Here is a 27,716-nt window from a genome sequence, read left to right as displayed (position 1 = left end):
TATTGTTTTCCCCATTAACACGAATTTTTTATTCATATAGATAGACCATCTGTGTGACATTAAAGCCCCCCATACACTATCCAACATGTTGGTCGGACATGTCGGGATCCAACGTCTTGTCGAACATATTGGACGGTGTGTGGGTTCCGACCCGACATGCTCGACGGATATGTCAGGTCGGATGCTCGGTCCGATAGCACCACCCGACTCGAGCCGTCCGCCTGACATGTTGGACCCATCGATGTATAATACTCTACTACTACTATCGATTATACATCGATTTACTGTATTATGCATGGGAGTTATTATACAGCGATGGTTGGACCGTGTGTGGGACACCGTCGAACTGCTCGCCCAACTAGCCACAGTTTCCAGTTGACTTGTATTTAGTGAGTTGTGTGTGATAACCGTCCCATTTTCCCTAATGTAATTTAATGGTAATAAACAGTTCTGGTCAAAATTTATTTAACTCTACAGAGACCAGAAGGCGTTGTGTGATGTCAAAAGTAAACTCTATTGCAATAAACATGTGCGTAAAGAGGAGCACGATATTCTGATGGAAAAGTGCAAGGAACTGTATCCAGAGTGTGATTTAAAGTTCGTTAAAAATAAAATTGAAAATTTAAGAGCCTCGTTCCGTAGGCTCTAAAAATCATCGCTAAAAATCCCCCACAAACAGCTAACAGTCGTCTCGAAATCCATCTCAGAACTAATATTTCACCTGACTTGTCGGGTAACATGCTCGACAGTGTGTGGGAAACACCCGACATAAGTCAGGTTGGATGATGGGTCCGTCGTCAGGTCAGGTTGTCAGGTCGGGTGGCATGTTCGATAGTGTATGGGGGGCTTTAGTTCCTACCCACATACTTCCGTCACATATATGGTAAGCTGGTAACACGTATTGTGGTCATTTGCCACATATGCTGCCTCTGGTCACATAGGCCTATGTGGGCTGGTGACACAAATGTGATTACTGGGCCACATAGAGTGACAGCCAAGGGTGCCCACAGAAGTAAGTCTATCTGTTTGTCTCTACAAATATTTATGCAAATTTTGAGCAAAGAAAATGTAATAAAAGCGATTAAGAACAAATAGGGTTTGCGAAAAGTGGCACATTTGAAACAATAAATACTGCTGAGCAAACATTCAATGGTGCGTTAAGTGGTGCCTAATACTAGATCTGGTGTCTAGAGCAAAGTCCAACCCAGCCGCTTCTACTAACCCACTCACACTCCTTTTCCCCTCCATCTTTTTACTACAACGCTCATGCTGGAGGACCCTGTGTCCTGTGTGATAGGAACTCCACACAGTGCTTGCCACTCAGGATCTTCCTTGCTTGTTAGAAGCATAACACTCACAACATTCTAGAACTGAAAGCATATGCTCGTCCCGTAAGCAACTTTCCTCTGTACCTTCATAGACAAATAGAATGAATATAGACTGTCAAAGGAAGGTTCCACGATGGGCCGCTAGAGTGTGTTAAGTGTTCATCAACTCACCATCTGCTAACAGAAATATCACCCAAACAAAATGCTACTAATATATCAGACTCTTGTTTTGGATGGTGTACAAAATCCTGAAATCCTGTAATTTTAACACAAAGCCCACTTTTTCAAACGTTCCCGTAAATTTACCAAACTCGGCAAAATAACGGAAAAAACCCTACTCTCCAAATGCCGGGGAATTCTCTAGAATTTGGCAATCCTGGGTCCAAACACCAACTTCTCATGAAAACACTCGCTGGCGCTGCAGCGGTGTCCTCCGAAGCTACATGGCACTCCTAGCGGAGGACGTCAGAATATATGCTAAACACAGCACTGTTGTCGGTCTATATTCAATTCTTTTGTCTGTGGTACCTTACTTCTCTGTGGTGCTATTATCTGTTCTCCACTAAAAAAGATAACAATTTAAATAAAAACTGTAGACTTGTTACATTCTAAATGCAATATTGTTTTTTAAAGTTCTCTTTGTTATGTTGTTTGACTGTGTTTCCATTTTCTACCAAGGTGAAAAATACATTATAAATAGGCGAGCTTGTTAAAAAACGTTTATATGGTTCTTTATTGTTCAGTTATTTTGACCCTATCTTCCTTTGTTCATTATGTACCAACTTTTAAATTATTAAATCATGCTAATACATACCTAAATTATATTCATATAATGCATATTCCCCCCCATTTTTAAACATTAATGTTTTATTAATAAAGTTTTCTTTGAACATACACAGTATAGATAGGTAGGTAGTATGTGTATAGTCGTACTTAATGGTAGCAGTAAAATATACCTAATTATATACAACCACTGACTTTTAGAGTAGACATAATAATCTATATGGACCAGATGACGACAAATTGTTATTCAAATAGAAGGTGAATGATCCACTGAGTATGGTCATGGTTCTGTCCAAATTATATTCCCCCCTAATTTTTTAATACTGTAATAGTTGGGTTGATATGATTAGCCGTGCTGCGGTTACCATGGTTACCATAGGTTCTGGCGCACACCTTTGGGAGCTCCGTGTAATTGACGTAACTATATATTACGGCGCTCCCAGTGGTGTGCGCCAGAACCTATGGTAACAGCTGACGTCTATATTTAATTATTTTTGTATATGATATGACATAAAATATGCTGTAGTTTCCAGTCCTTTCAGTGTTTTGCTCTTTAAACAAATGTTGGCTTAATCAACAGAAATTAGTACCTATTGTTATATGTAAAATCTGTAGGTTAACATATTCATAGTCATATTTAACTACTGCAAGTTACATAAATCTGTATTCCCTTGTCTGTGATCCTATCCTACATAATCTTCTCAATGTTAACACTCCATGAGGAGAAGTCGAACCAAATATTAACCTGTTGCTGTGCTTTGTTATATATTTTTATTTATAAATAATCTTAAGTCGCGGTTTACACTTTAGCATGTCCCATGTAATGCGTACTGCGTATACACCCACCGCTCTACCGCTATCCTAGCAGTTACACTATTCGCTGGTAGACGGTGCTGTAAGCGCTGTTGCACCATTCGCGCATGCGCAGACAGTCGCACGCACAGGTTGACGTCTCGAGTTGAGTTTCGCTTCTGTCAGTGTCAATCGGTGGACATTTGTTTTTGTGCGGTAGTTCTGTCGTCTGCTGGTGTCAAAGTGTTGGTGGCCGTGGTGTGTCATGAATTGTTATATTGCTACTTATCGGCTGAAGTGTCACTGCATTCGTCACATGGATTGTAGGAACTTGGACAGCTAAACCAAAGGTGAGGCAGGGCACAGGTGTTTACCACATCTTGTATATAGGTTACCCACTTTTACATCTCACTTCAAGGCAGTCGATAATAGAGATTGTTTAATTTCTCCAGTTAACAAATCCAAATCTGTTTGAATTAATTGTTTAGAGGTATCTGTTTAAAAGTTTTAAATTTTTTTCCGTGGTTTGTTTTATCATTTCGTGAAATAATTTGTTCCCAATGATCAGGGAGTTGAAAAATCGTCATGCAAAACGTTTTTGTTAAAGGGTTTTTCATGTTTTTTTTCAGTTATTTTAACTATTACCGTAAATATTTGTTATGAAATCTTTTAAAAGGATAATAATAATTAATTAATAATTTCCAGTGGTTTTATAATCTCATTGTGGATTCAAAATTAACTGTAGTAAATGCACACTAAATAAACATTTTTTTATTATGATATGCCTAATTGTTGTTTTAGACTTAATATGAAGCCTCACAATTAGGCTAACCATTTCAACTTCAAGGTATATCAACTAATCGGAAATTATTAACATTTATACGTTTACTGTTTGATGACATACCTAAAATACGAGATTGTTGCAAAATGATGTTACACCAAAAATATTTATACTTTTCTTTAATTATCCATTGTTGTGATTATTTGTCACTCAAACTCTATTTGTGACTCGAACTCGAAAAATGGTACTTTCGCTAACGGATAGGAAAGTAATGAATGCGCATGCATTGAGCATTTTGCACTCAGTTGCTGTGAAGAAACATTTCATAGAATACTTTTTCCACGCGATTGCAACGTTTAAAAGCATTTTTGGTTGTACAGTTTTAATATAAATTTATTTTCTGCGTAAACAAATACATTCCTTGTCATCTTTGCAAAAACCAAAACACCAAAAACCTCTTTCCTTTTTTGAGTTGACTCAAAAATTATTTTACATAAAATGAAAAATGAAAAACATGGTCTATGTGCCCAGGCAAGTTATTATAAGGAACTTTCCTATCAAAACTAAATGTTTAGTAATTTGGTTTAAGTAATTTGTACAATGCATTTGTACATTGAGTACAGGTTTTAAGTTCAATAGGTTGGCTACCGCGTTTCCCACTTTACAAGGTGTAAACACATTTGAAAAGGACGAATATTTAATAGTTTTTTTTTTTTTAACCCAAAGCTAGTTTCCATTTTGGTCTAAAGTGTATTATTACTTTGTATTAGAAAACCCTCACAGATTCCAAGTTTTCAGAATTGTAGAGAAACTACTGTTCTTTTCCTCTACTCACGCAATGTGTATAGTCAATGGCAATACCGTTGGTTGCGATGTCCATTGGATTGCTCTGTAACCTGTATACGATAACATGACTATCGGTCAATGGTTACTGGGTTATGTCTGTTATTCACACAATACACGACATATCGCGTGTACAATATAGCACACCACTTCTTTCGATGTCCTGGGAATTATCGCTTTGTTGTATGACTTATATGAACTTCCCGCTATCGTAGGCATATTCTTTTTATTTGCGTTTGTTTTACTTTCTACCAGTTTGATTTTACTACAGTCATTTACTTTATATCTACACGTGTAGATAGATATAAAGTCAATGCTATAGTACAGCCGTTAATTGTTTTGATGTGCCAAGTGAATTCATGGTCAGATAACGGATATCAACAACTATAAAAAAGTACATGCGTTGTAACCATAGTTAAAACTGGTATGGATCATAAACATAAACAAATGAAGTTTTTGGCCCGAAAATAAACATGATTTACCATTGCTTAAATGGAACTGACAACATATTTTAATGCTATTAGTGTAGGGGTTTTGTTTACTTTCGGGCCAAAAACGTCATTTGTTTATGTTTATGATTCATAGGCCTACCGGTATTTTTTCTAGTATCAATATATATAAAAGGCAAAGCCCTCACTGACTGACTCACTCACTCACTCACTCATCACTAATTCTCCCACTTCCCATTTACCTAGGAGGCTGAAATTTGGTACACTGATTCTTTAGGCATTAAATAGGAAAACTAAGTAGTTTTTATTCTGATCAGACTCTTGGGCTCCGCCCCAGTGGCTCTGGAGTTTCCCATGTTAACCATATGATTTTTCATATTTAAAAGGAATTTCTTAACAGCTGTTTCAATTAAACAAGTTGGTTCTGTTCTATGATGTTCAATAGCATTTAAGATACAAGGATTACCAACAGGGTGCAGCACTATTATTTTTTTAATTAATGACTACAGCCAATTTGCAACCAAAAGGTGAGTGAGCGTAGCGAACGAACTTCAACCTGGAAGCGAGTTAGCGTAGCGAACGAGCTAACCTGAAGGAAAGTGAGCGGAGCGAACGAGCTCCAACCTAAAGGTGGGTGAGCATAGCGAACGAACTTCAACCAGGACGTGATTGAGCCATGCGAACGAGCTCCCTTGTGAAGTTAAACGGGGCAAAGCCCGCGCGTAAAGCTAGTCTAAATATATAAAAGGCAAAGCCCTCACTGACTCACTCACTCACTCACTCACTCACTCATCACTAATTCTCCCACTTCCCATTTACCTAGGAGGCTGAAATTCGGTACACCAATTCTTTGGGCATTAAATAGGAAAACTAAGTAGTTTTTATTCTGATCGGGCTTTCGGGCTCCGCCCCAGTGGCTCTGGAGTTCCCCATGTTAACCTTATGATTTTTCATATTTAAAAGGAATTAATGAATCTTAACAGCTGTTTCAATTAAACAAGTTGGTTCTGTTCTATGATGTACAATAGCATTAAAGTTGCAAGGATTACCAACAGGGTGCAGCACTATTATTTTTTTTTATGTATGCCAACAGCTAATTTGCAACCAAAAGGTGAGTGAGCGTAGCGAACGAACTTCAACCTGGAGGCGAGTTAGCGTAGCGAACGAGGCAAGTGAGCGCATCGAACGAGCTCAAACCTAAAGGTGAGTGAGCGTAGCGAACGAACTTCAACCAGGACGTGATTATGACCCATGCGAATACTTATGAAGTTAAACGGGGCAAAGCCCGCGGGTACAGCTAGTTCGTGGATAAAACATACTCCCGTTGTACGTACTACCATAGACAAATTTGTCTATGGTACTACTGTACCACAAAATCAGTAGTTGCAGGAATAGAATAGTTCATCTTTTTACCTCGTAGAAATAAATAGTCTGATCGAGTCGAGGACATCAGCTGTCCATTTTAAGCAGACTTAAAACTGTTGTGAGTGTTGGCTGTACCTTATTGTAATCGATAGGAATACTGAAACTGTGCATTTACAAAATAGGGACAATGATGAGCATATCTATATATTAATTTGAAACTGTTTTTCTTTGTGACAGCTATTTTGAGAGAACGGCTGGGCGTAGAAACTCGGTAGAGGTGTCTAAAGAAAGGTCCCGGTCTATAGATGAGCCATCAAAAGAGAAACATGGAGAATTCCTTCGGGGCTCTGCCCCAGTGGCCTTTAAATTCCCATCCCATGTTATTCTTATGGAGGAAAACGAGGTTTTTGTCACAGCTAATTTGAGAGAACGGCTGGGCGTAGAAACTTGGTAGGGGTGTCTAAAGAAAGGTATTGGTCAGTAGGTGAGCCCTCAAAAGATAAACGAGGTAAATTTCCTTGGGGCTCTGCCCCAGAGGCCTTTAAAGTTCACTCTGCAATTTTGTTTACATTTCGACCATATGGATAATTTTACACTACTTTTAATGAACCAGCTGTTAATATTAAAATTGTATTCAAAGGTCTACTGAAACTGTCAAAATTAAATGTTTACATTATTATTTATGATTTTAAATGGATTCTCCACTGCATGGCAAGTTTTTTATAGTTTCAACAAAATGATGAATTTATGATACGTTTTAAATGTTTTGTTCAAAAATATATGGTTTATTGCTCTTAGAAAATTTTAAATTATGAAATAAGTGTGACATCAATTTCAAAGTAACATATAACTATTCCTTATCGGGTTAGCTTAGGTATATATATTCTAAGGTTGGCACTTGCCTTTATTTCCTACTTTCAATCACCATTTATTTTTAAATTCAAGAAAGAACACCTGAGATTCATTTATTGGTATAAAAGGTTTTGATAATCGGGTTGAAAATTGTGTCATAGATGAGTACGTTGAGGATGAGAGCTGTGTTCAAGTTTTGGAATAGACTAACAACGGAGTATGTTTCATCAATGGTTTTGGTGAAGTAGTTGAACTAATGTCAATTCAGGTATTAAAAAAATGTGTACACAGTTTTTACTTTGATGTACACATGTAGCTAGGTCGAACAACGCATCTAAACCTCACTATATACAAAACATTCGGAAACACAAGAGTTTAATCACATCTCATCGCATTTGCATAATTTGTTACCAAGGCTGGACTAGGTTATGGATTTGGTTCCGCAAATGTTCAAGATTTGTGATAAAATTTCCTACAATTATGGTTAATTCCAATCCACGAAATACATGCACAGCTTTATGTGATCTATATGGCCAAGGCAAAACTACCCCACAAGTTAATGAATTATCAAGTAAGAACAGGATGATTAAATACATGGGTCGATGTGGCAATTAAGAGAAGGAATTAAAATTGCTGAGACCGAAGTAAGAATGTTACTGCTTTCTGGAGAATCAGATATTTTTATCAAACAAAAAAACTGATTTAATATGCTGATAGAATTCTGTATTTGTATGACCAAAGATGAAGATTACTTATAAATCAGGATACAATCTGAATGATTTTCCTAAAGCAGATGGAATTAGTGGTTAGTAATAAAATTGACTCTTTTCGTAACGTGATAGACTAATTATATGAACTCATTCTCCTATATAGTGAAAGTGGCTTTGATATGAAACAAACTCATGAACAAACAATTATAAGACTCCTAAAAAACCCTTAGGGCAACCTAAAGCCGATAAAAAGGTAGGAAATATTGTGTTAAACGAATTCATCAATCACGTTTTTTAGGGAACACAATCGTCATACTTATTATTGCTTATCCTCCCTTCATTTAACTAAGATTTCAATGACTTCACTCTATCCATTGCAGTTAGCTGAATTTACATAAAACCTCAAGATTAACAGTCGATTTCGACGGGGTTCCACTAGTTGAAAGTGATTTTAACACGCCAGAAGATTACTATAGTTATCGAAAATTAAAAATATATTACAAATCTTTGTATGTTAATATTCCCCCTAACTACTGTTGAAAGTGATTTTAACACGCCAGAAGATTACTATAGTTATCGAAAATTAAAAATATATTACAAATCTTTGTATGTTAATATTCCCCCTAACTACTGTAACATTTTTAGATTTGTTTATTGTTATAGTGTTACCTAAACTCGTAACACGTAAAAGAAGCGGTAAACTAAGTTCGGTTAATTGATTATTCAGGCAGGAAATGAGGTAGTGGTTCTCTTCCTTATCATCAGACTAGCTTCTTATCTCAACTGATAAGAGTCTTGCCTGTTCAAATAAGGTGTTATCATTCCATGGGCAAGGTAGGAAGACATTTTCTCTCCACTGCCTTATCTGTAACCTCTAGGTGGCACTGGTCCTGCGTTTTTATATTCGTGCATACGAATTGTTTGCATATTTCACAGAAGACCTAGAATCGAAGACCTATAGTTTTAGAACCCTGTCAGGTTGAATTGAATCGAACCCAGAAATAATAGTTTAATTTAGGTTATCCTTATTTCCCTTATTATTACAACGTCTTAGCTATAAACAATCATACTTGTTATACTAGTTTTTCACAAATCCCAACAGGGAAGTATGATTTCCCCCGCCCGAAAGACTTGCCTTGAGAGCCTAGACCGTGACAACCCAGCTAACCATCACTTCCTCTGTCGTTGTCCTATGGTACTCCGTGCCCTCCCCCACTCTCTTTTACCACAGGAATCTCCTTATCACTCATTGCCGAGCTTATAAAAGATTATCAAGGAGCTACAGATATGTGCTCTGTAAAATCACAGGGTAAAGAGTATTCCTAGCACCGCCTAGGAACTGGACTTGGACCCAAAAAGTGTTGACACATTTTAGTATTACATACCTTTATATCTTTATCACTGTGGTAAGATTCAAAATATCAAAAATCTCTAAGGGAGTATGACAATCTATAGGTTCCAACACAAGAATCATAAGAAGGTCATGTTGATGTTGTTCTTAGGTAGGTGTTTGCAGCCCGTGGCATGAGCTTGGTGTTTTTTGTCGTCAACCGCGTCGTCAAGTCTCAGCCACATCACAGGACGAAGCGTCTGGCAACAGTGTATAATTTCGTGACGACGCGGTTGACGTCGAAAAACACCATCATGAACTTTCTGGTCTTGCTTTTGTTTTTACCAAGAACTGAAAAACTTCCAGAATCTAGTGACTCTCGATGTTAAAAAGGGGGCCAGTGGCCTCGAAATATTCAGTATTCAGTGTTTTCTTTTGTGTTACTTTAGTAAAATGGGATGCCTACAATTGTTAAGGTAAGCCTGCTCACCCTGTCCTTTGTCTCATGTATCAACAACTAACTGATTGATTGGCTAGATATAACACACAGTATCTCATTGGTACAACCAACAAATTATACAATACAGCACAATCTCTGGTCGCTCACTGTTACTGCGTTTTGCCACACGATCTGCGTGACATTACTGACATTGTGGCAAGTAGACGTGACAAATGCCAGTGGAGTGTGACAATAACAAGCTGGGTGTTTCCTTAGCTCAGCACCAACTAGAAACCTCTTTGCAGTACGATATATGATACCATTTGATACTCAGCAATCGTCGACTATTGGGTTGTCCTACGACCGCGATACAGTGAGGAAGGATCAAAACTTGTTGGGAATTGTAATGAAAAACGGGAGGAGTTATAAGAGGATGGGATGTTCTAAGAATCTGTAAGTTTTAGGGAACATAATATGTGCTATCAGGATGTAAATAGACGTAAATATACGTTTCAATGTTTCACATAAGCCTAAGGGAATGTTGTGCTTTCACAAAATTGATGGAAAATGTCCGCAATAAACCTTTAAACAGCTCACCATCACCAACAATAAACTTCAATCAATCATATATTACCAATATATATAGAACCATGTATAAAACATGCATTGAAGCGTATGTTTTTGTTTTCCAATCATTACTACCGAACAGAACCCAACCTATTTCATGATACCGTGTTAAATCTACCCACACTCACACACAGATAACACAAGTATCGTTGGGTTGTCTCATCAGAATGTCAACCAAAACCACTTTTGCGCGGTTTGACGCCCCATTCACCGAGAGGTCGCGATATTTTCGGAACCAATATCAAATCTGGACACAAGCCAAAATGCTATACTCACGCCCCCCCTCACTTCATTACCCATTCCATCTCTCACTACGGCATTCTCTGATTTACAAAATTCCACCGGTATGGACTTTTGACATTTCGTCCCATAGTGGCAGACCTGAGATCAATCGTCAAACTATCATAACTTGAAAAATTTAACATACTTTACTAAGGGTTTTTCCGGGAAGTTGAACGTGTTTGCTACAAATGCCGGGTTGTCCTGAAAAGAACATAAGATTTTCCTGGTTTTCGAAAAAACACTAAATTTGATATTATTGATATAGCTTTAGAGAGAAGAAACTAAAAATTACTATTGTAATATTAAACTGCAAGTTACAAAGCAAGATGACACATTTGGAAACAATACTCTTGATTTTGAAGTAAGAGTTCTTCAAACCGAGTCGGTTTTAGTGTTCCTTATTGACCCATCTTATAGTACTATTTTTCGATTTGTGGGGTTCCTTTTCTTTGAATCGTCGTTAATACACAATTGAGAAGTTGGGACATCATTCCAGTTTACTCAAGGCTTATAAAAAGAGGCTACTACTTTTTACCATCCTTGAGTTTATTTATCTTCTATTCTGTTAATAACTTTAAAACTGTAGCTTTATTGATTTGTTTTTATGGAAACAGAAAGATCAATTTTTTTCGCACATTTTATAAATATTAGTTAGTTAAAAAAACCTTCAATTTTTTACAAATTTGGTTTGGTTCTTTGTTCCCGATTGTACACTGCCACAAAAATGATAATTACATTTTATTGGAATTGGTTCGAAAGAAGTTTACTTGACTACTTTGACTCTTGGTCCAGTTTTCGTACATTGGTAACGCTTTAAATAAGAGGCAAAAACTGGCGAGTTTTCTATCTCAAATCGCATCACGTAGTTTCGGAGTTTAGAAGTTCCGAAGTTCCGTATCCTTCTCGGACGTAGCTTTAGGTATAACTTCATACTCTTTGGACAACTCTTGATACTGCTTTTATTCGCGACTTGTCACCTGGTCTGATCGTCTGAAAAAGACTACAATAATGCATTTCAGTAGTTAATCTGCAGGTTTCCGCATCGATGAAGCATATCTCCCCCAGGCACCGACCTTCAAATAATAACACAATGCTACATTCATACATTTATGATACAAAAGTATGTCAGTGTTTTGACTAAGAATGTGTTGTGATTTCGCTTGTGAACCCCTTAGAGCTTAGTAGTTAGATTCATCGACTTCTTATATGTATTTAGTTTGTAAGTACCGTAATTAGTATTTAAAAATATATAAAAAAATAAATATTCTTTCATAATTTTTTTTTAACCTTGGGCGAAAATTCTATCCAATTTCAGAATGGACCTTATACTAAAAGCGCTCTTCAGAAATAAAGAGCATTAACATACATAATGCGATGTATTTAACTTATCCTCAAGGATTGCAAATTGTAATGGATCACGTTTAATGTATTGTTAATACTGTGATTACTAGCTGTGTGCCCGTTCTACGCACGGGGATATTATTGTAGTCAGTTGAAACCTTATTATATTAAGAACAGCAGTTGGTTTACATATTTTGAGATATGCTGGCAAAACTATTATGTATAAACCTTCGCAAATACAGTATCTGACTTAAATAAAGTTTCCCAGCCGTATACAACGCTGATTCAAGGTCTTCTTTATGGTTATCAAAACTCAAGAACAGTTGTATTCACAAAACACAAAGCATCTCTGGTTCCTGACCTGAATGATGCCAGTTATTTAATTTCATTTACGGTTACACTATATTATTCCACTTGTGATTAATTAAATCCGTTATGTAAGAAAAATGTTTTTAATCTCACTTGGTTGGGATTTGCCTTCAAAACGTGATCGGAAATGGTTGCGGTATTCGTAAACAACATTTGTAAACATATCAGTGACAGCTTGAAAAAATAATCTTGATACGAACACCTGATGATTATGTGATAAAAATTGGACAAAAACTTGAAAAAATTGCATAAAACTGCATTTTTGAACGTCCGTAATTTTATTTACAAATTAGTGAGGCCATATTTTAATGGCTAAAGACACACTCACCAATCCAGTGAATACATTAAAATGACTTGGATCTTGATAGGTACTCTCGTTTTCCTGGAGAAGATTGCGTAAAACGCCATCTTGAGTGTTACAGACAGGCAGACAGAAATTTTGATGAGCCTTGTTTCGGCTTCTTTAATGTATATAACGTAGTATGCTAGGTGTGGGTGGACTCTTTCATTATTGCGCTCATGTTCACTCATACCGTTACGCGCAGAATAAGCGTACTACTAGTATAGATAAGATGACTATTATTTATCATAGTCAAAACTTTTTAAATCGCATCCGTAGATCTACCCATTGTAACATCAACGGGGATTTGTAATGTATTACAACACAAGTCAAAATTATCATGCAAAGAATTAAAACACAGCCTAAGATTTTACAGTGTTTGGTTTAGTCTTACACTCCCGCAATGCAATACAATGGTGGTACTCCTGGGGTTTTCAAAGGAGCACTTACAAATGTTTGAAGTCGTTCAAAGCAAATGATCTGATAATGAGATGCTTCGCTTCATTTCCTTTTGTCCTTTATGACGCTTTGATGGTCCATGAGAAGTGTTAGTGTAGTTTAATCAAAGGCGATTCAAGTCCCAAAGGTCTAAACTGCAATTTTCCTCTGTTGTGTATTAAGAGTGCAATGACTGTTTGTGCTCGTAATAAACACCAGATTTTTCCTACCACTATAATTAACTTATAATAATACAGATGAACTTTTTAGATGTAATATAATGTAATGTAGGGTATGTTTTTTTGTTACATTATTTGCTTACCGGTTGTTAAATACTACCGGATCCGCGGCTGAGGTTGGTGTAGAAACGTGAACTGTGAAATCAGCTGATTAGCGATCGGGAATGATCCATCTAGAGTGGCAATGAGCTATTTCCGTACTGTTTATAGGTATGGCAATATGATCATTTCCATGCAGTGGTAAGAAAAAAAACTATTTATGTACCAATTCATGCGTGTGTTTATTAATCAGGACAAATTTTTTAATCGATGTTCTGTAATAGCATAACACTCTATAACATATGCATAAAAAAGTACTACTTCAACGAAGGTTTGTGAAAATAATGTGTTCTTAAAAAACTGGAAGTTTTCAAAAACCGTGAAACGGTTGTAAACTTTCCTTTAGTTTGTCATTTGGAAGGTTTACAAGCAGTGCGCCTATGTATTTTTTCAGGTCGTAGAGCTCCAGAGTTTTTTCAGAGTTGTAGCCCAAAAAAAACATAGACGGTCATTTAGTGATGTTTGCATTATTGGGTCCACATGTCCCAGATTCCCTAGCTTTCCTAAAGTTTGACAGTTTTTACAGATCCCAGAAAGCTAAGTCTGTCTTTTAGTGGGGTTTGCAACAATAATTAAGTCGCTTTGTCCCAAACTCATAACTCTAGTTTGACAGGTGATGGTTTTGCAATCCAACATCTGGCTTTGTTATCAAGCTATTCCGACCCTTACCACATTTTCCTTCAGACTTGTAATTCTGGTTTATATTTTATTTCAGAAATCGTCGCGTTTCTCAATTAATTTCAGAACAGTTAGGTCTATTATCTTTATGACTGGCCAGAAATCAAGAAAACTCCTTCTTGTTCATTTGATCAAATGATGTAATAACTCGTTTTTTAAAACTTGTTCTTACTTCAATAATTAGGCGATTCTGGACCAGATTCCAGTTTTAATTGTGCTATCGAGTAATGCAGCTATCTAGCCGCGGGTGTGTTCCCTAAAAGACATTAAAATGCAAATGGCATATAAACACACAAAACAAACACATTCGACAACTGTGTTGACCCATTCATGTAAATGTTTAGCAGCAAACACTAAAATAATCGGGATTATAATTCTAAGAGGAACTTGAACACCGTTGGATATGTATATTGCATCATACTGGCAGTAGTAACTGTTTCCAGAAAAGTACAACAGTTAACAACACTGTAGACTGTTGTGACAATCTTAAAGAATACTGTTCGTATACCTGACCTTGAAGCAATGGTAACTGTATTGTTTTACTCATTGCGTCATAACCGTCCGGTAATGTTGTGAGTTTAAGTGGGTTGTGTGTGAGCGTGTTTGTGTGTGCGTTAGCGAGCGTATCTTGTAAATGTGAAGAAGGACGGTCTCGTACGAGTACTTTGCAATTGATTGAACTTTTTCCATTAACGTTCAACCACTCTATTTAATATTGTTTTGCGAATTTAAATAAACCATTGCCATTATAAGTATTCTCTGACCCCAAACGTTTATGGCGGTGTTAAATACGTATACATAGCATATTTTCTAAAGCGCGTGGCAACAGCAAAGAACAAATCGACTACATTTTCCTATCCATGTCAGAAAGTAAAAGGAGGCACGGGTCGATTTCTGTGGTCAGTGTCACATTTAATTGGGTCAGCTCTGAACTATCTGGACCACTGAACCGTATGGTGGGACGTGCAGCGTAATATTGTACAGTAATGTGTCGTTTAAACAGTTGTATGATTTTTATGTGGTTATGTGATACGTTGTTCAGTTATGTGACTTGTTATACATTTATTATAATTGTGGTACAGTTAAAACGACGCGTTATTTAGTTATGTAAATCATTATACAGTTATGTGACCTTTTATACATTTATTTGATTATTTACACAGTTATGTGACTTGTAATACAGTTATTTGATGTGTTATACTGTTATTTGACGTGTTATACAAATTCTTAACGTTATATACAGTTATTTGACATGCTATACAGTTGTTGTAGAGGTTATATACAGTTGTGTGACGTGTTATACAGTTACGTGACTTGTTATACAGTTATTTTACGTGTTATACAATTGTGCGACGTGTTACAGTAGTTGTGTAACGTGTTATACTGTTATGTGACGTGTTATACACTTACGTGATTTGTTATACAGATATTTGACGTGTTGTACAATTGTGTGACGTTTTATACAGTTGTGTGACGTGTTATACAGCTGTGTGACGTGTTATACAGTTACGTGACTTCTAATACAGTTATTTGACGTGTTGTACAATTGTTGACTTTTTATACAGCTGTGTGACGTGTTATACAGTTATTTGACGTCTTATACAGTTACTAGTGAACCTGTGCGGCTCAATGCCCCGCAAAATAGCATATGAATTTAGAAAACAAATTCATCGTGTTATATATTGACTCGACGTCGAAAATTAAATTCAGTAATAATAAAGCCTTAGAAGGGAAGCAGTCCAGCCATTTTCTAGCTGTATGTGTATTATATTTAGTAAATTAATAAGTGTTCAAGTTCAAGTATGTTATAGGCAGCGAGCAGGTTATAGGGTAGTTATTTTTTAAAGATTTTTAAAACACATTTAACAAAACATTTTTTCATATCAAACCAATAGGCCTATGTAGCATATTTTGAGGGTCATAAAAATGCTGCTTGAAGAAAACACACTTTTAAAAATAAACACTAAAAAAACAATATTTTTATCACAAAAGCACTTCCATGAATTCTACGATTTTTGTCTTAAAGTTACCTTCAGGAAGATTACCCTGGTCAGAGTTTTCCGTAACGAATATGCGTATCCTATTAAAAGATGTAACCTTACTTAAAACAACATATAATATAGTTGCTCATGACTGAAATTGGTCTGGGTAGAACCATGCTGCAAATGCCAAAGATAACAGAAATTAGCATCTTTCCATTTTAAAAGGTAAGTTTGTTTCAGACGGGTAAATTTTTATCCTCGAAATCAAAATTTGTCCCCACTCACTTGTTCCAGTTAAGACTTTACATTCTATTAAGTTGTTAACCATTCTGATCACATGAACCTTGTGCCATTAATGAGGCCCTTTTTCATGTATTAATATTCCTCATCAATAAAACCACTGCCCCCTTTTATTAGTCTAATCTGTGTCTTGGCAATCCACTGACCTCTATATAAAAAAAAACAGTTGGATTTTCTAGATGGGTGTCTCCGCCTTCGTCTGTTTTTTGAGGACCCACTCTTCTTCCCCTTGGTATACTGACAATTAATTACCTGACTTGTCAAGTTCATGTTGTAATTCATTAATACTGTTGTTTAAAAAGAAAATTATATAAAAGTTACTTGGCTTGGTGCATTCATAACTGCAAACTCAAAATACACCCACAAGTAAAAAAGAATCAAGTTATTGGTAAAAAAAACTATGTTTGTGTAATAACATTATTTGCCCGCAGGGGGCCCATGCTTGCGTGGGTACGTGGCCTAGCGACCACGCGGACCCTAGCTCTCCCAGAGGGGAGGTAATTGCCCGGTGTTTGACCCGGCACTTCAGGTAGGCCACAGTTATGGACGACTGGTAAGCGCCAGCCCCTTAGGGGGAGCCTCCAGTGACACTCCCTCCATTCAGGGTGGGGGGGGGGGTGTTTAGCTCTCAGTGACGCCGTTAATTCCGCCTCTCCTCACCTACCTGTAACTGTGGTTGTGACTTGAGTTCTTCGGGCTCGTCCTACCTGTTGTGTTCGACTGACATTTTGTGAGGCATATCCTCGACTTTGGAAGTAGCCTCGTCCTGGGAGGTGAAAAACCTAGCCCCCAAAGGGGAGGTAACTGCTCGGTGTTGGTATCGGCATTTTCAAGTAGGCCACAGACATGGACGACTGGGCATTGGGTCCCAGTGACATTCCTTCATCCAGGATGGAGGGGTGTTTAGCTCTAGGAGAGATGGAAGTGCATCATAATCTCTAACCTACCTGTGTCTGTGGTTCTTTGGGTTTCGGCCTGCTTGTTGTGTGCGACCAGCATTCAGTGTGGCAAATCCTCGACTTTGGAAGTAGCCTTTCCTGGAGGTGAAAACGGGCAAGTACCCGCTCACGGGGACACTCAAGGGAAACGTAACTTTCCGCAGTGTGAGGGCAACGGTTTGTAGGCACTTATGCAAACCAATCCCTGTCTCTGATCACGGACGGTATGGTTATCTTGAGTGTGGGGGTTCTTCCCGGAACCTCAATTGAGTCAAGGGTGTCGCCACCTCTGGTGGATAGGTTCATCCGGGTGGGTCCCACTTCTATACCTGCCTCCTTTTGGGAAACCCTGATGGCCTGGCAGTGATGTTGGGTCTGACGGGCAAACGAAGTAGATCGGGTGCTGGGTCCGAGCCCGCCAGGGATATCTGGGGATCTATCGCTCTGGTTATCTCTGGTTTCCCAGCAACTGGGTAAGGCCTCGATCGGGTAGTGGTGTAAATGGGAGGTTCCCCCGTCAGCGTGCTGACGGTCCCCTTCCTTCTGGCTATGATGGCGGGTTCTGCCTGTCAGGGATTAGATAGGTCCCGAGTGTTGCTTGCACTAAATGCGTCGGAGCGCTCCATTATGGTCCTCTAGGGCTTTGTACCTGGTGGAACCCAGGTGGAGTGACGCTTAAACAAGTAGCCGGAATCCCTGGTTAGGATTGAGGGGCAACCCTCTTTCCGAAGGGTCTGCTTCGGCAGCCGGCGAGCCTGATGACCTTAAGTCATCCGCCCATGATGTGCTAAAGGTTGATGCGTAAGCTTCGGCCTACATCATGGGGCCCGGGTATGTCTCACGATAGGTACCGGGTATGTAGTCAGGGGGCTTCGGCTCTCATGACAAAAGAATAATAATAATAATAATAACATTATTCACATGAAGTAGATGATTTGTTTTATTTGTCGATCAGCTGTTTAGTTTCAAATGAATTAATAATGTCAAAGATTTGTGATTTAAATACATAAATTATTATAGTAAATTTTTCTAAATCATGGTAACTTATTCTCAACTAAATTTTACTATTCGCAGCATTAAAATAAAGTAGTAAGATCCATTATGGGTAAACTTTAAGGTACACTATCCTTGATTGAAATGTAGTAGGTATACATTAAGAGTCATAATACACAGCAATTATTATGTGGTAGACTTTGACAATTTTCAAGTAACGAACATATGTTTCTGTAAATAAAAATTATCTCCCATGTTATCCTTATGGAGAAATACGAAACTTTAAAGGGCCCCAGGGCCTCACTCTCTAATTATTTTCCTAAAAAGAAAGTTTCCTGCACAACTTCACGTTACGCTCTTTACAATGACACCAAAAACATGTCAATCGGTTCAGTAGTTTCGGAGGAGTAATTGTCACAAAAAACCTGATTGCGTATTAAATAAGTACAAGAGGTTCTACCCGCAAATTCACGGGTGTACAGAAGCCACCATTTAATTAATTTAATCAACTTCGACTTTATATTTCACTTAAAGGGCCCAAGCTCGCGAAAATGTCGTCTTAAAGGATGTTAAAAGCAGTGGAACCTTCATACCTTACGTCCTGAGGTGGCCGAGGTGGGTACGGTTGTACCTGAACTCGCCGCTCTCCTCCACGACGTCTGCAATACTTTAATACTTTTCAATGAAATTACAACCTGTTAAAGATCGGTGACAAACTCTTGGAACGAACAACATACATGGTTTGTTAATCTCATATTCATCGTGTTTCGATCATCTTTGATTAAAGTGGATGATTACCCACTTTTATCAAACAGCTAGAAAAAGCTTCACTGTCCACCCTGTCCACCATTGATCCCTAGAGATCGATGCTGTCCACTCACCGAACCTGTTTTAAGAACACAAAACTAAATAATAAAATAAGTAAACAAAAATCTAAACAAACAAACTATATTGTCAATTGCATTTGCCAGCTGTTGTTTCTTTAAATTAATCGAATAACTTTAACTTCCAAAACATGCAAGGCGTAGCCCTTTAAAAATCAGCCTGTGGGGCAGAGCCCTTAGGGAGTTCGTCCATATCAATACTTTTCGGCAAATCTACACACTCTGAGCTTAATTTTGATATGCCATATGCCTATATTTTTACTTGATAAATGGCCTTAACCGTTTACATAAAATTTGATTGTATCACTTTAATAATATAATAGATTTGACGTGCCATATAATTCTTGACGTTATATACAGTTGTGTGATGTGTTATACAGTTATGTGACGTGTTATAAAGTTGTAGACGTTATATACAGTTGTGTCACGTGTTATAAAGTTGTAGACGTTATATACAGTTGTGTCACGTGTTATACAGTTGTAGACGTTATATACAGTTGTGTGACGTGTTATACAGTTGTGTGACGTGTTATACAGTTGTGTGACGTGTTATACAGCTGTTTACAGTTGACGTTATATACAGTTATGTGACGTGTTATACAGTTGTTGACGTTATATACAGTTGTGTGACGTGTTATACAGCTGTTTACAGTTGACGTTATATACAGTTATGTGACGTGTTATACAGTTGTAGACGTTATATACAGTTGTGTGACGTGTTATACAGCTATTTGACGTGTTATACAGCTATTTGACGTGTTATACAGCTATTTGACATGTTATGCAATTGTATTCGGTATATTAAGTTGTGTAACGCATACAGTTATGTGACGTGCTATGCAGTACCACTCTGCAGATATGTGATTGTTTGTTAACACAGAATAAAGAGTAGACATTGAATTATCCACACTTAATTTGTGTGGCTATGGGCATTCAGTTACGTAACGCGTGTATTACTGTTACAACAGTCAGTTATGCGTTATGCAGCAGTGTGCTCGAAGGACCTTGGAGATGTGAACGGTGGGAGAGGCGCGTGTTTAGGTTGGTAGAACCGTGTTGGCAACACTAACTGTAAGCTGACAAGAGGAAGAAAGTAAAATAGTTATAATCATTACTGTGTTATATATATTTAGATTAAAAATTCTACACCCTCCCTTTCTAATCGAGAGATCTTTTGAACAAGAAGTTCCTAAACTTTACTGCAATATGCTATGAATTTCGTTTTGTTTCTACGAATCCTGTGGATTACAACGGTGTGGATTACTACGGTGTGGATTTTTCGGGTTAATCAGATACATAGTTGGAGTGACAATTGTGATATTTCCTATCCGTACAAGGTGCAGATGCAGAAGAAGAACGTAATCGCGCCCTTACATGTGGCCGCCATGATGAAGGCCGTTCATCCTCTGCTTATTGAGTAATTGTAATTATGTTGACGTGTTTTCCTCTCTACTATGGTAATTGATTACATTATATATCTATGTATTTTTAATTACCGCTGTACAAGTGATTACATTTTGACACCCAATTATTTTACTGAAACAAACATCGACGAGTATTTTTATAGAAGAGTGATAGGAAAATAAAATAAGAATAAAATTAAAGAGCAAATAGTGTATTGCACCAAACAATAACATGGTAAAACAACTAATTTATTATTTTTTCAGGTTTGTATTGTAGTATGTTTATAATCAAGCCGACCTTCGTAAGTACGTACTAATAATTAGGTTTAGAAACAATTAACACAGTACAACAAAACCAATTTCTGAATATATTCATTTAATTAATTATTCTTTGGCAAAAGAACAAAACAATACAAACTGTGTACTCTCCAATTTAAGCTATTAAATAGGCCTACGAGTCTATATGAGTTTACAAATAAGCTAATGATGTGGTATTTTCAATGTACCCATTGTATACCTCAGATTGGATATTTATTTTTTACAAAAAAATAGCATGGTAAAAAATATCTTTAATAAATTACAGTGGTAATTTTCTTTCAGTTTTTCAATTACCAAAATAACTTGCATTAACAACATCACTTGTTTATTATCGGGTACAACACAGGCCACAGATCGACAAATCGAATTTCACTGTGTACACCTGTGCACGTATTACCTAGTTTTGCGATTCACATTAAAATGTTTTCAATTTGGTATTTTACACGTAAAATATAATAGTTAAAATAAATAATAGTTTATAATGAGTATAATATACATGTACGTCAACAGTGATGTCACTAGTGGACGACGATGACGTAGTTAGAGGGCAAGTATTGACGTCATCACGAGTAGAGTGATTAATATGACAGATGATGTTTGTGTTTGTGATGGGCTACCTCAGGGTTCCATGACGGCACCTAATTTCTTTCAATCACCAAGTGTTTAGTTCAAAAAAGGTAATCTTTGTTTAGGATTTTAATAAAATGTTTCTTAATATTTTCGGACAAAATACCTTTTAATTATTATGCTTTTTTCTTGAATCCAAACAAATAAAAAATTGACCCTCTACTTAAAGACTCTTAAGATATCCCAACGATCACATATAGGCCTACGACCTTACAATCAGTTGTACCATTACCATTGACTATATACCACAACTATATACCGCTGTGATATATAGTCAATGGTTGCACTTATTGATGCATTGATGTTAAATTTTAGTATGCCTAAAAAGTCGACAGTCTTAACATATTTTTTGATTTTTTACTAAGTTGAGATATTTGACCAACATATACGTTAAACTATTTTGAATATAATAGTTAATACTAATTACTATAAAATAATATTTTTAAAAACACACAGCATGGAAATCCGCTTACTTACAAAATGCATACACCATGTGTGGTAAAAGACACATAATTTTGCTCTTAATAATATACATAACAACAATCACTGAAATAACAAATAGTTGCAATCCTTCTTTACGAAATCCTAATTTGAAAATTAAAATTAAAAATTCAAATTCAAATATATTTATTTGTGATATTATTTCACATTCAATAATTTCAGATTCAATGTTTACGATTTGTTTGGAAATAATTTTCAAGATAGAGGTTCAAAAAGCAAATTATGTTATGATTTAAATTTGAAATAATGTTAATTGAGCATAGACAAGTGCATAATTATTTATTAGAAGTTTATCACGTTTTCTTTTAAGTCTACCTTATATTATCTTCAGCCACCTGTAAGATATTATTCAAATTAAAAAGGCCCAAACCCAACAAACTCTTGTTAACAAAACATAGGTTACTCACTATTTTATGATTTAAATATTAATCTAATCCAAAGTGATCTCAATCATAAACATACAACACGTTACGATATCGGATTTCAACTGCAAGGTACAGCATTACAATCTTTGACCGTATACTCTGATACCATGTACTGTAACAATGTAAGTTGCAACACAATATCACATGGTGCAGTGCATTGTTGCCATAATTCCCGATCAGCTGTTCCACTTGCCGCCATTTTGCTTTACGAGGGAAAGCCCGTGTGAGACCGGCTCCATAGAGTACAGACGTGGTAATTGACTTATGTAACGTATTAACGCACAGGTTTCATAAATGGTGCAATGTTTGGCAAAACCGCTCATTTGTTAGGGAGCGATATCGTGGGAAACTTTGTTTGATCAAGTGTATCAGTTTTTATGTACATTTTATATTGTGTGGAATAGCTAATATTTCGTAGTTTGTTTCGATGTGTTAAATTCTATGACTCTTTGTACGTATGGTTAGAGAGTGTACTAACATAGACAAGAGAATTTAATATAGACCTCAGCTGTGCTGCGGTTACCATAGGTTCTGGCGCACACCGCTGGGAGCACCATACGGCATACTGTGTGCGCCAGAACATATGATAACCATGGTAACCACAGTACGGCTGACAGTCTATATTTAATTATTTTTGTCTATGGTAGTATGTACACAATAAGGTAACTCGTATAGTATGTTTAGTATGCTGTTGCAAAAAAAGATGGTTTGTTCTCACATTACGATGAGTTCATAAAATGTTCACTCCCTATGTCAAAAATACCTATATTTGGATTTGGAATCACCCACACATATAAAACAAGGTGTGATGAGTAAAACTCTATTTCACTAATTCCAGTACAAACGTGGTGCTATGCTCACTGCTCACTTCTGTTCAAGCACATTTCTTTAGTCTTTACGTTTGTCCACTTTTGTTGAAAACACCTTTTACAACAAAATTACAGCAATCAATGTATTTAATGCAATAAGGGATTTCTCTGTAATATCCCTTTTTCACAATTCTAACAATCTGACTTTTATGATTGAGGTTTCATTATTTTAAAGCTTATGACAAATATAGATGATTTAACCAACAACAAATTGTCCGAGATAAAGCAAAACTTCTCCATACATTCAGGTAAATTTATATAAGAATTTACAACAAATTAAGAGCAGTTCTCCAATCAATTGTATTAACTCCCAAATGACCAGCACTGTGGGATCCTATTCTGAAGGCATTGCAGAACACAGGCCTAATTCTAACTGGAGCGAAACCGACTGAGTTAGGACACTTTCTACTGTGCAACCTGCTTTGTCTGGTATCTTGATCTGGATAAAACACACTGGCGTCCTGTTGCAAATCCATCGGTATTTTGGTAATTAAATTCTAATTGGTTATTTAATTAAATATTCATCCGTGTATCACATTTGAGCAAGGACTTGATACTGTTTTACCCGAGCGTTGCCTGAAGAGCGTGTTTGAAAATAAACTAAATTACAAGTACAGTATTAGCAAAACGGGAGTGCCGATAGAGACCAGGTCAAGTCCCTTCAAACGCACGCACCCCCACAGGTCTCCATCGGCACTCCCGTTTTGCTAACACGAAATTTTTCGCTTTACACTTAAGGGAAAAAGAAGAAGGCGGTAAAATTTAATTCATGAGCATATAGTTTTAGGTTTTACGGTACAACGTTTACAAGCTGGTTAACTATAATACGAATAAAGGCAAACAAAACCTGTACTAAAATAAAAAAAAAAAATAAAAAAAAATGGGTGAAACATATTTTAAAAGATTAATGGCATGAAGTGGTTTGTGTACACTTACTACTGACTAAGACTAGCTGTAGCTCCCCCCATGACTACACCATTTTGACCATTTAAGACACAAAAAAGCCACCGAGTCATTTAGCTATTGTGGTATATAGTCAATGGTAAAAGTCAATGGCATGGGGGAACTCCGATCACTCCTTTAATCTATGCTCCGATTTCCTTTTCCTTTTTGAGGCCAAAAACACCATCCGATCAAAAATAAATTTAATACATAAAATATACATTTATTTTAACAACTTGTGAACCAGCATGATCAGACTGTGGGAACAGGGGTGTATGGGGTAACAATGGGGTCTCCCATATTTAGACATTTTTGCAATTTCTTTAAAACTATTTTTTAGAGCTTAGTAACAATAAATTAGTTTATAAGCGTTGCTGTGTGCATCTCTTAAAAAAAAAACAAACAAAAACAATAATTTAGTATATTGAGTTTTGTACAATTATCGGTTAAAGGAAATTTTACTGCAAATTAAAATGTTTTATGTTATTTCGATGGAGAATAAGCACTATATAAGAATACATGGAGAATAAGGTTGCTTGTTTATGGATATATTTTGAACAAATTTGGTAAATTTATTTATTTTTTCATATAGGCCTACTGTTAACATTTGATCCAAAACACTCTTCCCTTCCCTGTCGCAGCAAACCTAGGTACTGGTACTAAACTACATAATGCTTATTTAGAATTAACCATCAAGAGGATTCTAAAAAAAATATTTTTTTTATAAAAAAAAGAAAAGGATTTCGCTTCATCCTTAAATTAGTCCGTAATTTGTATGTATTATATGTTGGCGATACACTATTGTATTTATAATTGTAAAATTTGTGTCTATGAAATAAAGATCATTTGATTTTTTTATAGGGAATGAATATGTAATTTTTAGGGTGTCATTTGTAAGGTGATATTTGAGTGAAAATCCAACCAGACAAATGGTAATTCGCTTAAACTACAGGTTTGCTGTGGCGGGGGTATTTGGCTTTGACTATAATGTATGTTTTTTAATTATTTCACAGACTGGAAAATAACATAAAAAAATGGGACGATATTTATTTATAAACCAGGCTACTTTAGTACCATAGAATATATATAATATTTGTTCTGGGGTATTATAAACAAAGAGTGAAGTGCACACTGTTAAATCAACACTAAAATAAAAACCTTTATTGTAATTAAACGTAACCGTGCATAAACTCACGTAAAAAAGCTTTAGAATTTAAAATAATATAGAATAATAAAATAAAATAAGAAAATCCTTCGTTATGACAGAACGATGGTAAATGCAACATTGTGCATTAAACTGATGTATTTAATTAACGAAAATGTTTACCTTGTACAGTATGTGGTGTTTCGAATCTGCATTGTTCGTTTATTTTATTTGGAGTAGTTTTTGTTTATACATAAAAAATCCGAACATTTTGATAGTATACTAATATAACACATACTCATTACTCCCTTTGGTATAATACACATAAACATGATTTTAATACTCAGCCATTTCACTACGAATAATTCATCAATAACACAATATCTTTGCAGCTTTTATCTGCAGAATTTTCTGCAATATTTATACGTCATAGCAAATTTTAAATAAACATTTCGTAAAAAAAATTATGTCTAGACATGTATAAACAGTATGAACAAACTTCAATAAAAGTAATTAAATGTTGGATTTTTTGTTGTACAGTTTCTTAACAAACCATTTTGTAGCAATTTTATAAACAAATAATCAATATAACTCAAATACTATACTTAAGTATAATTAAAATCGTAATAATATAGAATGATTATGAATTTTATTCGCCTCCGAAACAAAAATAAGGCAAGAAAAGATACAGAAAAATAAAACTATAATTTGAGAATATATTATTGTCATTATTCCTCTCAGATACAGTAGGTAAAAAATGTAATTCTCATTAGTGGAAGAATACTAGTGTTCTAAAATTAATTATTTTCAAATATTAAAAGGAGTGGTTCACGTAACTAATACAATGTAAAACAATATACTGCAATTACCAATTATTAGGATAAGATGGGAACGTTACTAAACCCGTACACCACACAGAAAATAGTCCCTTCTTGGAATAAACGTTGCTCCTGCAACTATAGAGACGTTCACTGTTGTACACAGCAATGCTGCAGCGAGTATTGCTCGAGTTGCAGGCGCTGAAAAAATAACGGTTCCTCATACTATTTACAGACAATGTAGTAACCCCAATTGGGTACTCTATCGTCCTTGCAAAAATAAAAACGACTGTTTATAGTATGTTCTGCGGGTAAATCTAATAGTCCCTAAGGAAAAAGAAATCTGAGATCGAGGTCATCAGCTGTGTTAATTATTCCGACTTTTTTTTTCGAAGAAAGTAGTTTCAATAAAATGCAATCATGTTCTATTGTATCACTAAAATATCTTCTTTATCGTTTGGACTTCCATAAAACTATTAAATGGTTGCATTTTCGTCCCTCAAATTACAGTAACGTGAAACTGGACTCTGGAGCTCGTGTCAAAAGTTATGAAATGTAGGCGAATCTCCAGAGTTTCCAAAAAAACCTGTAATTAAATGCTTATTTTGTTTATTTTTTAATTTTCTGTCGCATCAAAACACATTAACTTTTATTATTTAGCCTACTTCCTATTATTGCACAGTGCCATTATTATAATATCAAGAAATTGATGTACGTTACGTTGTACAAGCAAAACAATTAATTTAGGACAACACCATTTTATGGCTTATATTTTTATACATTTATATAATACATCTATTCGGAATATAGTTAATTTTCAGTAGGTTGTCTATCCCGTTAATGTAAACAGTTGGTTGACTCTTCTAGACATCAATGATGAACTAAAGAACGCCGAAATCAATCTCGTTACAGAATTGTAACATCGACGGGGTTTCCAATTAATTTTAATCCGGACAACTGTCACAGAATGATAACCAGGTAGACTGTGATGTTAATTAATGTAAAAAACTCATAGTTGTTTATGAATCTCTATATTGAACCTAATTTATGTCCCGAAACTTAAAAAATTCCTTAAGTTGCGCTTTCAGATACTGTAATAGGTAATTTAACTCTGTGTGCGTTGAGAATAAATAAAATATTTTAAAAGTAATTTGTTCACACAACAATGTTGTCACTTTAATAGTTTCAAACTCCCAGTGAATTCCCTAAAAGTAATCCCCCTAAAATACCATTTTGTAATTGTTCCATGCCAATGAATACGGAACCTTAAGAAGCGAAACCGCCATAAGGTTATCTGTAATCATTGTCCATAAGTTACTGATGGAATAGTACATAGTATAGGGATTGAACCCGTTCCTCTGCACGAAGACTTGAGTCATGAACCAATTATTTTCTCATAATAGGTTTTTCCAAAAAAATTGTAAGAAACATATGTAATCAAGAAAATCAGCTGCAATGATGCTCGGAACGACTAAAAACAACGTAAC

At 36.0% G+C, this 27,716-nt stretch overlaps 1 protein-coding gene across 1 annotated transcript in view; it reads left to right on the top strand.

The window, feature by feature from the left end:
- Positions 1-3,077: 3,077 nt before the first annotated feature.
- LOC128985390 (protein numb-like) overlaps positions 3,078-27,716 on the top strand; it is a 136,333-nt gene continuing 111,694 nt past the window's right edge. The window contains exon 1 of the mRNA XM_054404845.1: positions 3,078-3,253. The gene's annotated coding sequence lies outside the window, so the exon portion shown is untranslated. The remainder of the gene's footprint in view (positions 3,254-27,716) is intronic.

The sequence above is a fragment of the Macrosteles quadrilineatus genome, unplaced genomic scaffold (assembly GCF_028750875.1).
Source record: "Macrosteles quadrilineatus isolate MER2022 unplaced genomic scaffold, UCM_ALF_1.0 Scaffold_2__2_contigs__length_208266976, whole genome shotgun sequence".
In the NCBI taxonomy this organism is placed as follows: domain Eukaryota; kingdom Metazoa; phylum Arthropoda; class Insecta; order Hemiptera; family Cicadellidae; genus Macrosteles; species Macrosteles quadrilineatus.
The sequence above is the reverse complement of the archived record's forward strand: the minus strand, read 5'-3'. Positions and strand labels throughout refer to the sequence as shown.